This window comes from Nipponia nippon, unplaced genomic scaffold (assembly GCF_047370975.1).
Source record: "Nipponia nippon isolate SJK-2023a ecotype South Korea unplaced genomic scaffold, ASM4737097v1 scaffold_3, whole genome shotgun sequence".
In the NCBI taxonomy this organism is placed as follows: domain Eukaryota; kingdom Metazoa; phylum Chordata; class Aves; order Pelecaniformes; family Threskiornithidae; genus Nipponia; species Nipponia nippon.
This window is the reverse complement of record NW_028262347.1, coordinates 28,587,063-28,601,772: the sequence shown is the minus strand read 5'-3', so window position 1 is coordinate 28,601,772 and position 14,710 is coordinate 28,587,063.

Here is a 14,710-nt window from a genome sequence, read left to right as displayed (position 1 = left end):
GCTGAATACAGCAGGGTAATCACCTCCTTTGCCCGGGTGGTTATGCTGTGTTTGATGCACCCCAGGATGAGGTTTGCCCTCATGGCTGCCGGGGCACACTGCTGACTCCTATTGAGCCTGCTGTCGACCAGCACCGCCAGATCCCTTTCCTCAGGGCTGCTCTCCAGCCACTCCTCTCCCAGTTTATACTTGTGCCCGGCGTTACTCTGTCCCAGGTGCAGAATCCAGCATTTGGACTTGTTAATTTTCATCCCATTAATCATTGCCCAATGCTCCAATCTATCTAGATCCTTTTTGCCATTAGCAAAATCCCAGTGGTATCACTGGATGCTCCAAAAGTTCAGAAATAGTCTCTAAAAGCTGTAGAGACGAAAGTAACAAAATTTGCTGGTTATTGAAGGTAGTATAACTGAAGGGTCTCATGACATTGACTGAACATTTAAAAAATGGCAGATGAAATTCACTGTCAGCAAAAATTCTGTGAGGTACTTGGGGGATTACATTTCTAACTTTATACACTATTGGCAGAGGCTCTTATGGAACCAGTTGTTAACTCTTAGGAAAGGGTTTTGAAGCTAAAAAATTCTCTAGGATGGCAAATCCAATGGTCAGTGGCGGTCAAACTAGCAGACACAATATTAGAAATAAACTACACAGAAAACAAGGTAATGTCATGGATTAAATTCAGTGTATTCATACCTCAAATATTGTGTCCTTCTTGTCTATCTGTGTAAAAACAACACTGCAGAAATGGAAAGGTGCTAAAAAGAACAACAAAGGTGGCTGAAGATATACCATGACTTCTTCATGAGGATCAAGTAAACAGACAAAATTCTCCATCCTGAAGAAGAGACACCTCAGGCAAGATAGGATACAGGTATGTGTAAAACATGCATGCAGTGAAGAAGGTGAAGAGAAAACACTTCATACTTTGCATTAGTTAAGAAGTAGGACCATCATGTCCATGATGAAACAACCACAGGACAAGCTCAGAACAAAAGGAAAACATTTTCACTTGTGTCTAAACTGTGGTACTTTTTGTCAGAGGATTACGTAGAGAAGAAAAAGTTACATAGGTTTGAAAAGTCACTGGGTTAACTAATGGAAAAACATCAAGGGCTCTAAGTTACAAAGCTGCCATATCTCTGGCTCAGGAATTACCTGAGCTGCAGATTGCTTGAAGCTGGGATTGTTTCCTGGAGGAGAATGATTGCTTTCTGGAGGTGTCCTTTGACTCTTATCTAGGCTTCTACTGCTACTGACTTCTGAAGACTGGCTACTGAGTCAGAAAGATGTCTGGTGTGATCCACGATGGTCAATTATGTTACATTCTTATGAAGAAACAGAGAAAGGCATTTCTTGGGAGATGGGATTGTTTCCTGTGCAGTGTACATCATCAATACCTTTAACAATCAGCCAACTACATAAGCCCCCACTGCATCAGAACAGTACTAGCCTTACAAAAGGTATTCATATGTCCTAACAGCTACCGAAAATCCTTCAGGCACCCAGTTGCCATAAATTTCATTAAGCTTTAATGTGACCAGTAGGACAAGAAAATCATTTGGCTTCTCTTCCAGAATGAATTTTTTTTCAAACCTGAAGATCCTTAGCAAGCCATGCAGTTCCCACGTTCTCTGTGCCATAAAAAGAGGAGAGAACTGGCTTTGACATAGCTTTCAAAGGCCAGAAAAATTGTTGCACAGGAGTCACCAAAGCACAGAGAGGTTAAAAATAAATGTGTTTCTTGACTTGTGGCATTAATGGTTAGCAACAAACAGCAAACACATCAGAAGGTATTTCAGCTCAAGAGGACATCTTTAAATGCTTCCAAAATTATTTTATTTTGGGAGATTCAGTAAGGGTGGCTTTTATATTGAGGATAATGGTGTCCATCCCCACCAGAACTTAATAACCTCACTGAAATCTTTCTTTGTCCTCCTGTCATAGCTACTGCATGTCACTATTAATGACATGCAGTAACAGCATAACCCAAAGGAAATAGCATGCAAGGAAGAGGTAACATGAAACAATGAAGGCAGCTCTTAACAAGTTATAAAATTTTATAATACATAGCAGGTTTTCATAATTTTTTTTTAAACTAATGCTTAAAGGTATTGAAAAGTTCTTGTGTATTTGAAAACCTGCACAGTAGTCTCCAGGGGATTTTACTGGCTAACCCCAACCTTGCAGAGACAAAGGTGTGGCAGCTTGGGCTGAACATGGAAAGGAGTACATAGGATAAAGTCACAAAGTCTTTTGCAAGGTAAAAGCTATTTTTTCTGTTTTTCAAGGTATAACAACTAGATATTGTCGCCTTATTAACATTATCTTAATAAGGAATAGCCTATACCCACTTGTATTCTATGATATTATTTTCTTTTACTTTTGTTGTGTTTTTTGAATGTGTACATGCACACTTAATGTAAATACAGCCACATTTTCTGCCCAAGCTAAAATGCATCAGAGCCACCACTGGTTTACAATCTAATCTACATTTATTAGCTAACATAATCTTATGGTGTAATTCTAAGGAGAGCATTTCCATAACAGAAGTCCCACTGCCTTTCAGTAGGGCATGTGCTCCTCAGTCAGCAAGGGGGTTTGAAAATTCCCCATCAGGGCCTCTTCCTGCCTTCAGCATCAATGGCAGATTCAGGATTACAGGACATAAAATCCCAATAATTTATTCAAAGGAATATTTTAACACAATAACAGACATCAGAGATTATAATATGATTAATAGAGAACCTCAGATCACCAGCTCAGGATGCCCTCAGCTATCACAAAGCTTGCCAGTGTAGACAGTGTTCAGAACCTCCCAGGAGTTTTAGTTCCTTAGAGTATTTGTCCCTAAGTCCTTGATATTAATCAATAACCAAAAAAAAGAGAGTATATTCTGTTTTTTTAAATCAAAGACCATCTAATCTCTTAGGCTGAAAAACCTGCTAAAATGTCAACATTCTCTCTTTTTTAACTTATTTTCTCTATTTTCTTCAATTGTACATCTGCATATATGCTGTTTTTGCAATAATTTCATGAATCACTCCCTGATGTCTTACAAACTAGCAACAATCCACAGTTCATAGCTGAGAAACATTGCCTTACAGCACTCAAAGTGGAAATGAAGACAGCACATGGCCAATTAGTATATTAAAATGCTGATTAGTACTGTCAATTTTGTTAATGAAAATGTTAGGGACTCTGAATATTATGTATAGGTATCTCTTTAAAAATATCATAGCTGTTGTAAAAGATCAGTCAGCATATTGACACTGAATATGTAGTTTGATTTGAAAAGTTTCTTTTCAGCTTGGGAGGAATCTGTTTATAGGCTGAGATTTAGGTTTCCAGCCCACAGAGCCAGAACCAGAAGATCTGGTAATTACCAGTACAATGGCAACTCTTCTATGTGAGGGCTGCTAGGGGCAAGATGATCCCACTGTGCTGGGCAGTTCAGCCCTTGGGAAGGGGCTCCTCAGGGCTATTTAAAGGAAGCAAATTTTACCAGCAATCTAGAGTCCAGAGATAAATGATGTAACTCTTCAATTTAGTTTATTATTTTCTTCCATTTATATGACTCGCTAATCAATACAGCTAGTTATGTTCGAAAATATAAAACCATGCATACAGCCTATAAGGATACATGCTTAAAGAACTGTATAGTTCCATAAAAGAAATTAATGCTCTCCAACAACAACAATAAAGAAATAAACCCACTTTGATCAATACACTTGATATTTGTCCTGTCCAGCCCAAACAGAAGGAAGAAGTAACCTCTCTTTCCTGATTTGTGGCACCACATCACGAAGTCTCTGATTCAGCGAAGCAGCAGGATTAGTTTACATTAAATTCCTGGTGTTATATATGGCCTAGAGATGGTGAGGAAGGCTCCACACAGCCCTCTCCATCTTCCTTTCCAGAGCTTACTTTGCAAGATAGTCCACCTATGCTGACAGTCCACATGTATCCTGATCAAAACTAGGTGTATTGCCAGCAACTCTGATCCTGGATCCCTTCAGGGCCTGCTTCACTGCCCAGGCTGACCACATACGACTTTCCCAGCCCTCCCACAGCCAGACAATGGACACCACCGCACTGCAAGCACAGTGACGCACTAGCAGAGAAACATCTCATTAAGATCAAAAGGCACAACATGGGGTACCCTCCGGAGTTCCCACTTCCACCCAGAAGCAGTCACCCTTATGTTGGTGTGGATGCCTCAGCACCACGAGGACAGGGACAGTCTGGTTCTTGAGCCAAACTGGGCCTCCTGCAGCCCCTTGGGTGTCTCTTCAGTATGGGCCTTAGGACCTCCTAGGCAATGCAATGCAATGTTCTCCATGATCTGTGTTAGAATAAGGGTCTTTCAGATGAATGAAGAACAAGTTCAAGTTTCACAGACCCTCTAATGAAAATACACTGTTTCCAGTACAGAGTACAAATTCAGATGAGGTAAGTTTGACAGTCTCTGCTTATCCAAAGTATATCTAAAACAATGTTATGAATCCACTGAGTTCAGTAACTGTACAAAAAACCATACTATTTCATGAAATAAATTTTTTAAAATCATAGTTTGGGGTTAAGCTGCTTAATGCTACAGATTTTTTTCAGTCTCAGAAGAGCTAAAAGCTTGTTTTGGAAAAGAGAATGTGTGAGATACTGTTCTATTTGCATAACTTGAGGGAGTGAGGCATTAAGAAAAACAGAAAAGAGCATAATACTAACAAAAATACCTTAATTGTGTATACAATCACACTACTTGTTAGGGGCTGCATCTCTGAAGAATACATCTGGTTGTATTTTTACACAAAGTATTAAACTTTTTAAGGCCAAATATTGAGGGAGGAGGGGAAGAGGAAGTAACACATTCAATAAATGAGCATATGCAGTTGATAAAAGCTGCCAATGACATGAATAGTTATGCCATGATGTCCCAAAGAGGCCTTGCACTCTAATACATTAAGAGTGACCTTTGTATAGGCAAAAAATAACAGGTCATCATGCTCTAGACCATGGGCCAGCCTGACAGCAGCCAACCACAGAAATTGAGAGCAAGACAGAATCCTGTCATTCTTACATTTTCACTCAGAAATCTGTAACAAGGTGTGAAGCAGACCTGCTACCAGAAGCACAGTTGCTACATATTAAATAAGATGAAGAGCACAAAAATTCCTGCAGCAGACAGTCTAAACTACACAGTGTGAACACCTGCTGGCCAGTTTTAAGTTCCTGACATTTCTCAACTTTTCAATAACTGACTTTCCTGCTTCTATGTTCTTCTCCATCTCCCTGTCTCTGTACCAAGGGGAGTCCTGGAAACGAAGCGGAAGCATCTCTTTGATCTTCTTTTTGTGACCTCCAGCAGGCAAAAGATCAGCCGCGCAAAAATTGTTCCTTAGTCTCTGCAACTATATGCTGGAGCAGTGCTCAAAAGGATACAAGAGTTTTGTTGCCATAGTTTAACAAACCCCAAGAGATTATACGCAATCTACAACTATTGATCTAATAATCTGGGGTTCTTGTTTTTTTATTTTTATGGGGGCTTTTACATATGTAAGAGCTTTCTGATCCTCAGTAGCTTGCTGGGCAAATGTAAAGTACCATCTCCACCTCATGGTAGCACAATTGCTTTTCAAATAGAGAGCTCTAAGAGGTTTTAACATTGGCCTAATGTATTTTCTCCATAACCTTGCTCTCATAAATGATGGTGCTTTTTCTACAGAAACATAAACACAGAAATTTGCCTGGGGTCATGTCCAGGAATGAGAACATTTCAACACGAACAGTTAATAGTTCAAAAGCAATCACATGGTTAACAATTTTAGACAATCTAAACAATAGATACTGCTGTCAGGTTCACCACAATACACAGATATTTTTAAAAAACTTTTGATGCAGACCAAGTATTTCTTCTTGTAAGTTTCAGGATAATTTGTATTCTAACATAACAACTTCAGGCACTGAGCATAACACCACTCTCTAAGCGTGCCCCATCCTGACAAATATATTTATTTGTGATGTCTTGCTTGCTCGCTCGAGATCTCTTTTCCCCCATGGTAGGTGCTGGTATGACGAGGGAGGTGGATGGATAGACCTAGTGCTGAGTTATGTTCTAGAGTAAATGCTGATATATACTCCCTGCATTCAGAGCTCACTTCTCAGGACACTTGATCTCCCATAATTCTCCTCCGATCTATGATGTTGTAAAAATGATATATGCAATTTTGCAGCTTCCTTGCTAGAAAGTTATAACATCTGCAAAAAGTGTCAAACTCTAACCTGGACAAGATTATAAATATCATTTTGTGAATATAGTAAACTGCTTTAGAGGAACAAAAACCTGATGTTTTTACCCTCCTCTTGTTACACATGCTTCATTTTTGCCTTCTCAACTCTGAAGAGTCATGGCATATGAATAGAAAAGCATCTCCCTAGGTAGCTGAAAAGACTTAGGGATTGTGGATACTACACATTTTCTCATTACTCATATTCAAAGCTTAGAGAGTGAACAAGGGTTTACATGCAGGGCACACATCCCAATTTTAAAACTAGTATATGTGTCTGCAAGTCTGAGAAAAAAGAGAAACAGAAAAAAGTCTGAAACTTTTATTTAATATAGGCAGGACACTTCTGCTGCAGTAGATTGGAAAGAAATACAAGCAAATGCCACCTAACTTTCCATACTGGGTGACGTTGATATATTATATGCGTGGCACCAGGTAGAACTTCTCTCTCAACTCACCAGCAATCAGCTGTGGAGTGAGACTCAAAGTGCCAGAGAAGAGGATCAAAGCCTCTGCCTACCAATAGTTATAACCATTTAAGTGAGTCCTAAGACCAGGATTTTAAAGCTTAGTGATGAGGCTTTAATAAATGCCACCACTCATGCATAGTTATTATGCTTAAGCTACCAGTTTTACTGTTTTTTTACTTTTTACTCAGACAGTTTTCTTCTTGTTCTTCTTCTGGGATACAGTTTATTTTCCCATGACTGCCACAAAATAGAAGTTTGGCCTCCTAAATTACTGGATCTTATGACAAACTAGAAGGCCATTTACCTTCGTGTATCAGGGCCCCTTCAAGCACTGTGCTGTCCTTGCCTCACTGCACTTTGACTGTCTATTAGGTTGCTTCTGTTAGATTTCTGAAAGATTTTCTCCTCTTCTCTTTCACCTTTCAGTCTTTGAGCATGAACCCGCAGGGCTGCATGGAAGGAATGCGCAGAGGGTCCTGAGGACAAGCAGAATTACTCTCTAGAGAAGACTAAATGCCACCCAACTGCTCTCTGCTGATGGAAGTGGAGATCAGTGCTCCTGTCTTGGCACTCGAGAAACCTTGGACCTACTATAAGTGATTGATTACACATACACTGTTGTACTATAAATAAACATCAAGGTTTAAATATATATATATAAATAAACATCAGTAGAAGAAACACCAGTTACTGAGGTCTTAAGATTTATTCTGTATTAATTACAGCTGCTACCTTTTACAGAATGCTGTGATTTAGGATCCTCCCTGCTCACCTGTCTCAAGGTACCTGTCACTAACAGGTTCTTTGTGGAAACACGTTTTAGAAATGGTGTCTCCCATTTCTGTACAAAGCACTGCCTTCTAAGAGGTCTGCAACCTGTGACACGTAAGAGCTTTTTACAGAGAAAAGCAGCGCTCTGCAATAGGTTATGAAGTGAGAGATCCCGTGGATGTATTTTCTTGCAATAGTAGAATCTAACCAATCCATTTGGAGTTTGATTAGGGTTCAGGGCTCAGCTTTCCTACTCGTGCTAAAACTGCCATGTAACCTGTGGCAATTGCAATGAAACTCAATCTTAGGTTTATGTTTATCCAAACAATAACTCAGCAATGCATAATGTCTCACAGCTCCCTATGGTAACACTGGTACTTTCTTAACATAATGAACAAACCATTCACCGAATCACTTCCATAGCAGTGTACAGCACCCTGACTGTCCTTCTGTATGTCTCAATTTCATAAAATACCTTTCATAAGTCCTGACAAGATCATAAAGCATGCACAGCATGATAACGCAGTATGCTATTTTATGCAGTGCACTATAATGTACATAGATGTATATATCTGCCTGCTAAGCGCTGCTCAGGTGTAGTTCAGTGGAATGGTCTGTTTTCAGGGAGTCACAATTTTAAGGAAAAATCCAACAAGGTGTGGCATATACTGGGTTTAATCCAGCAATATTAAGATATGGGTGCAGTTACTTTGGTATCAACAGACATTTCCTTTAGTAGCAGTAGACATTTGGAGTGGCACCTTCATAGAAAATGTTGTCTTTAAAACATCGTGTTCTAGAACAGAAAGTCCCCAAGAAACCTTTTCTGTATTAGAGTGATTGACCTTCCTTTTTCAAGATCTGCTGTAATACTTTGTCCAAAATGGCACATAAGTCTGTTTCAAAAACACTGCAGACTTTTATTTACTAAAAAAAAAGAACACTGAAAACCAAAACTGGATGAAATGAAGCTGCAAAAATAATTTTGATACAACTATCAATGATTTTTCTGTACAATTGATATTTGATAACATTTCAGAAGTTATATAAAGATATGAATTTTACAAATCTTTCTAAAACTTTTATACAAAATGCTTATGTAAGTACATCTTAAGTCACTTGTCAAATGAAAGAACATCAAATATTTCTGAAGACACTGAATCAGACTACAGTTCATACCTTTCAATTAAAAAGACAAAATATATGTATGAAAACCTTAAACTTATTAATAGATAGCAAATCACTAATAGTAATACAAACCAATAAATAATAATAATAATACATAGTGTTAGTTACATGCATGTACCATGATGTTTATACAATCTTACAGATATTTTACTTTATGTATTTTATGTACTTTTATGTATTTTCAGGATATACGTTTGCCATTTAATGAAAAACATCACTTCATGTTGATGAAGAAATTAAAATAATGGGTTTGGATGTTATCGGTTTTGTTTGTTTTCTTTACTCAGAAAAGATTTTGACAGAAGACTATTAGTTTAAACTCTGATTGCAGGAAACATATATACATTTTTTTCCTAAATTATGCCCATTTATTTTATGACTGTCTATAATTGTGGGGGTTTTTTTTCCAAACTTACATCTTTTTATGTATCATGGAGTAGTTTTTGATTTTGTTTACTGCTGCGGTTTAACCCCAGCTGGCAACGAAATACCACACAGCCATTGGCTCACTTTTCCCCGGTGAGATGGGGGAGAGAACCAGAAGGGTGAAAGGGAGAGAACTCATGGGTTGCAATAAAGACAGTTTAATAGGTAAAGCAAAAGCTGTGCACGCAAGCAAAGCAAACCAAGGAATTCATTCACTACTTCCCATCAGCAGGCAGGTGTTCAGCCATCTCCAGGAAAGCAGGGCTCCATCACGCATAACCATTACTGGGGAAGACAAACGCCATCACTCTGAATGTCCCCCACTTCCTCCTTCCTCCCCCAGCTTTATAGGCCGAGCATGATGTCACATGGTATGGAACATCCCTTTGGTCAGTTGGGGTCAGCTGTCCTGGCTGTGTCCCCTCCCAACTTCTTGTGTACCCCCAGCCTACTCACTGGTGGGGTGGGGTGAGAAGCAGAAAAGGCCTTGACTCTGTGTAAGCACTGCTCAGCGATAACAGAAACATCCCTGTATTATCAACACTGTTTTCAGCACAAATCTAAAACATAGCCCCATACTAGCTACTATGAAGAAAATTAACTCTATCCCAGCCAAAACCAGCACATTTACATTAGTAGAAATCTGTTGCAGTCAGTGAAGTTATTCATCGGCTTTAATGGCATTTAATTCAGGAACATTCTGTAGTGTCTTTTTTTTATGACAGCTATATAAAAGTTTCCAAGATCTGCCCGCATTTGCTATCAAATGACCCGACAACACTTTTGCATTAGACAGAGAATCATTGATACTCTAATTATAAAAGCATACTTACTAGTAAAACTGCTCCAGGATTTCTACATCACAGCTTATCCACTTCATCAAAGATTCTTTTCTCCTATCATGTCGATTCGCAAAACTTAAACTTGTCATTACTGCCTGTAGATGTAGTTTGGGATAATTGAAAGCAAAATTCAGAATTTCAGAATCTCCTTTTCCTTCCTCTCTCTTTTTTAACATTTACTTTTCAATGCTTTGCTTACAGTCCTGTAACAAATACTGCTACCATGCTGGCTAAAAACTCTATGCATAACAGCTAATTGGCTATCCAAGACATCTTCTTTCAGCAAGCAATGGTTATTGAATAGAATACAGTGGTATTCTTGGAAAGGAAAAAAAGAGAAGAATAATGGGGACTGGAATGACAATACAAGAAGAGGAGAAATCTCAGATTAGCCCAAACTCCCAGGCCCTAATCACTGACAGAAGAATCTGGTAAATCAAGGAAAAAGACATCAATCCATTCAAACAGGATTAAAGGTTTAAACTGAAAACCAACAAACTTGTTAGCCTTTGTGGGAAAAATTTGCATTGAGATATTTTAAGAGATGAAACAGACAACTAAAATATTTCCAAATGCCTTTTTAGCATCTCATATGAAAGAAAAGAAAACTATACCACAGAAAATAAAATCAGTGTAAGTAAGTGCTTAAGTAAACTGATTCATGGGAGAATGTTGCAGGGTGCAATGACCTGATAATCATTAATATTTAAAGTTGTAAGATTAATGGCGTAAAAATAAATATTTATTACTTAAAGGTATTTGTCAATGAGAGCATGCCTTTGTTAACAAATATATATATGTTTCTTTGGTAGATTTTCAATATTCAGGTTAGAATTATATACTTCAGATGGCGGACAGTTACCAGTGCTCTTTACACCTGAAAAAAGCTGAGTGAAATCACTATGACAGAGATTTCCTTTCTGATTACAGAAGACAGTTACCAAATTCATTTTCTCCCTTTATTTCACGGAAAAAGAAGAGACAGTTGGCATACAGTATGGTTTATGTTATCCTTTCTTCTCTTAACATAGTGATTATAGTTTAATAGAATGTGCAATGAAAGAATTACAATAGAATTTCTATGATATGAGCAATAGTCCATCTACACCAGCTTTGTATCATTGCTGCTGATGCTTTTCCAAATGAAATTTTCTTACAACTATTCTAAAAAGAAAGAGGGCTGGTTTGTAAAACAGCTCTTTCTATTTTAATGAATAGATAAGTAAGTCAATTTTTAGCCAAATTATGAACTATAGCACCTGATTCATGAACGTTCTTTGACATACATTTGTATTCTTTCTTACTGTTAGAAACCTTTGAAAAAGAGGTTTAGAAATCATGATTTTGATACCTATTTCTTTCACAGGAGCAATTGTTTACCAGTATTAAAAAACACTGTCAACTGCTAGTTACTGACATTTTTATAATTATTGGCATTCCTGAAGCCATTCCAGTTGTGAGATTTCTGCTAATAACACCCATAACTTAGAATAATTATTTGATTTACAAGTATCTTCTCTCTGCTAATAGTCTCACTAAATATCCTCAAGGAAGCTTTTTTCCAATAACTGCACTGTAGTATGCATCTTATTTATTAAATTTACAGTGGACTTCTTCGATCCTAGTCAGCATATACCATATGACACAAATTTAAATAATGACATTCTATGTGGGACTTGTTATTGGGATGGGGATATTTGACCTGGAATGTCATTAACTTAACTTATACATTTTAAAATCACGTTTGAAATGCTGCAAAACTAAGATTGTAGTGAATTTAATTTCAAAGTCATTTTGGATGTCCTTTCAAACTGTATGTGGTAATCCTTGATTTTTGCACTGATGCTAAATGTTAATGAACAGAGCCGCAGCATACCATTTCACCTAGAGCAATGAAAACATTAAAATCTCTTTAGAAGACTGAATAAAACTTTATTTTATAAATATAATCCTTGTTGAAGCTCTACCATTTCACTGTACTTTTGAAATAAGGGCACATGGAAAATATGGAAGAGTTCCTTTGAGATAGCTAACTAAAGCTACAAAATGAGCACGGTACAGTATTTCCAAGGAACACGGTTCAAAAGTTGTACGATTACTACTAAGGTTGTTTTATTCTTTACCACATTTGGAACAGGAAGTCTGTGTTGTTCTTGAAGAATTCTGAAAAGCAATGTCACAGTCTGATGACCTCTTCTCCTCATTAAAACGTTCCCAAAGACAGCTCTCTGCATGATGTTTTGTAGCTTCAGCAGCCATGAACTAATTTGTACCTCTTATTTTGATCATGCACTGGTGAAAGAACCAAACAATATTTTTCTTTAAACACAGAGAGGTCTTTCAACAGCTCAGCATGCACTTCTACCCTCTTTTTAATCTTGGAGCACCTATTTATTTGCTCTTTTCACCACTAAATCTTCTTTGCTCCTTTCTGCCCCCCTGCAAAGCTGCTAGTTAAAATCTTCAGTGTTTTTTCTTCATAGGCTTAAACCATTATAACGGTATTACCATAAAAAGGGAGACAAGGAGTTAGAGACATGGTGCACCAGAATTTGCATTTCTAATTTTTAATCCAATTAAACTAAAATAATATTTATTTAGCTACAACATTTCTATAATGGGTATAAATTCACTAAAGCTGCTGGAAAATTTTCTTCCTGGAGGAAATTAGTTATAGGTGTTCACTGCAATAACTGATTGGTTCTGCACACTGTCTCCCTCCAGATTTTGCTTATAGGTAATTAGTATTCAGCTAGTTGATATGTTTATTTTGCATACCTTCTTTTTTGTGTGTGTGCAATTCATTATGCAAGTCATATTTTTTGCTCTACATAGTAGATTCAGTATATGCAAATTGTTAGAAGATACTGTAAGGGCATTAGCGTTTGATACATAAGGCATATACCTGGAAAGAAAGGCTGTATGGGTTGGCGTATTTGCATTACCACTGAGTGTGTTTTTTTCAGACTGCTACTGAATAAAAAATTACGGCATTATTACTTGTATTTCCTTTTCAATCAATATATTTTAAACAGTAATGTATACTTTGTGTACAAAGTATACATTTTGTAAACCCAAACCTATCTAAACCCACGGAGGGCCTGGTTCTGCTCTCATTGATTTTGGTCCAAGCTTTTCTAGTAAGGAGAGAGGGCAGACAGGGACCTCTTGGAGAGAAAGTACTAAATCTTGCCTTTTAAGGGGAGAAAAGCTCAGTGTTCTGACTCATGAGCCCAGGGATAGCTGCAAGATGGGAAATTCCTTACCCAGCAGAACTCTCCCCTGTGCTCCTGTGCCTTCTGTGGGCACACGTCCAGCAAGGGCCACCCCACGCCTGAGCTGACCCTCTGTCTGTGGGGACTGCCAGTGTGCTGCTACCGGAGCACCGCGTACGGGCATCTGAAAAGATATCCACCCTTCTTGAGGGAAGTCTGCTATAAATCTCCATTCTTGCTCTCCCACTGTGGCTATCTCTGTTCCAGAACTCTGGGATCCAGACTATTCAGGGAAGGCATGGGCTCTGGGAATGATGGAAAGGACTGCAATGACACAGAAGCAGTACTCACTGTACCTGTAGCTCCCAGCGACAGCTATTCACCTGCAGAAGCATGTGGGAGAACTGAGGCTGAGGAATTATCTCACTCATTTGTTTAATATTGTACTGGATATTTTCCAGAAGTATGAACCACTCTGTTATCTGGAGAAAATGAAGCCACAGCCAGTTAAGCATTCCTGGCTGCTGCTGTATATTCTACAAACCAAGGGAATTCCTGGATCTAGGATATGATGTTCTGATCTAGAAGATTCTTTTTGAAAATTCACTCTGATTTCTTGGGCTGCAGAGAGTTTCCCAAAAGGGCACAGTAGGAAAAAAAAAAAAAAGTTGTCAGCCAACTCTTGCATTACACTTGGTGTAAATTTTTCAAATCAAATAACCTTAAATTTATAGGAAAACTTTCTACCTTGCATTCTAAGTGGAACAGATATGTAAATATCAATTATATTTTTCAGTATTCCAAATAAGTAGGGAGAATTACATTCACAACATCCCTACTTATTTTAAAATACCGTGTGTATGTGTATGGAGCAGTGAATGGTCATTGAGTACTTTCTTGTTAATATGTCTTGTTCTGTGTTTCTACACAAAGAACAATGTTTTATTCAGTCCCATTCAGAATGAAGTTAATATTCTTCTACCATACTCCTCAGGAGACAATTTCATATTATAATATGACTCCTCCTATCTTTATATGAATAAACAAGCTTTGTTAGAGGATATAATTTATGCATTTGACTTTGACTGGGCTTATGTTTTTCGTAAGAAAGAGAAAGATTGCTGGATTGGATTTTATGGTGGAGTATTTCTGTCTGATTTTTAAAATTAAGGCTGAAATAAATAATACAGCCTACATTAAAGTGAACTCTAGTCAAAAAAAACCTGTTCTGTGAACACATCTCCAATTGAAAATGGGCTGTATACCTTTAGACTGGTCACCCCATCGCACTCTGGCAACTCTTGTTATGGCATTTTTCTGGAGCAGCAAGAGTTACCCTTGTTGGAGAAGGATCAGATTAGGGAACATCTAAAAAACTGGACATAAATAAGTGCATGTGACTTAACAGCATGTCACTGTGAGGCCACTCTTGATTATCTTTCTTGGAAGAAAGCAAATGTCACAACTAGCTTCAAGAAGGGCGAGAAGGAGGATCCAGGGAAAAACAGACC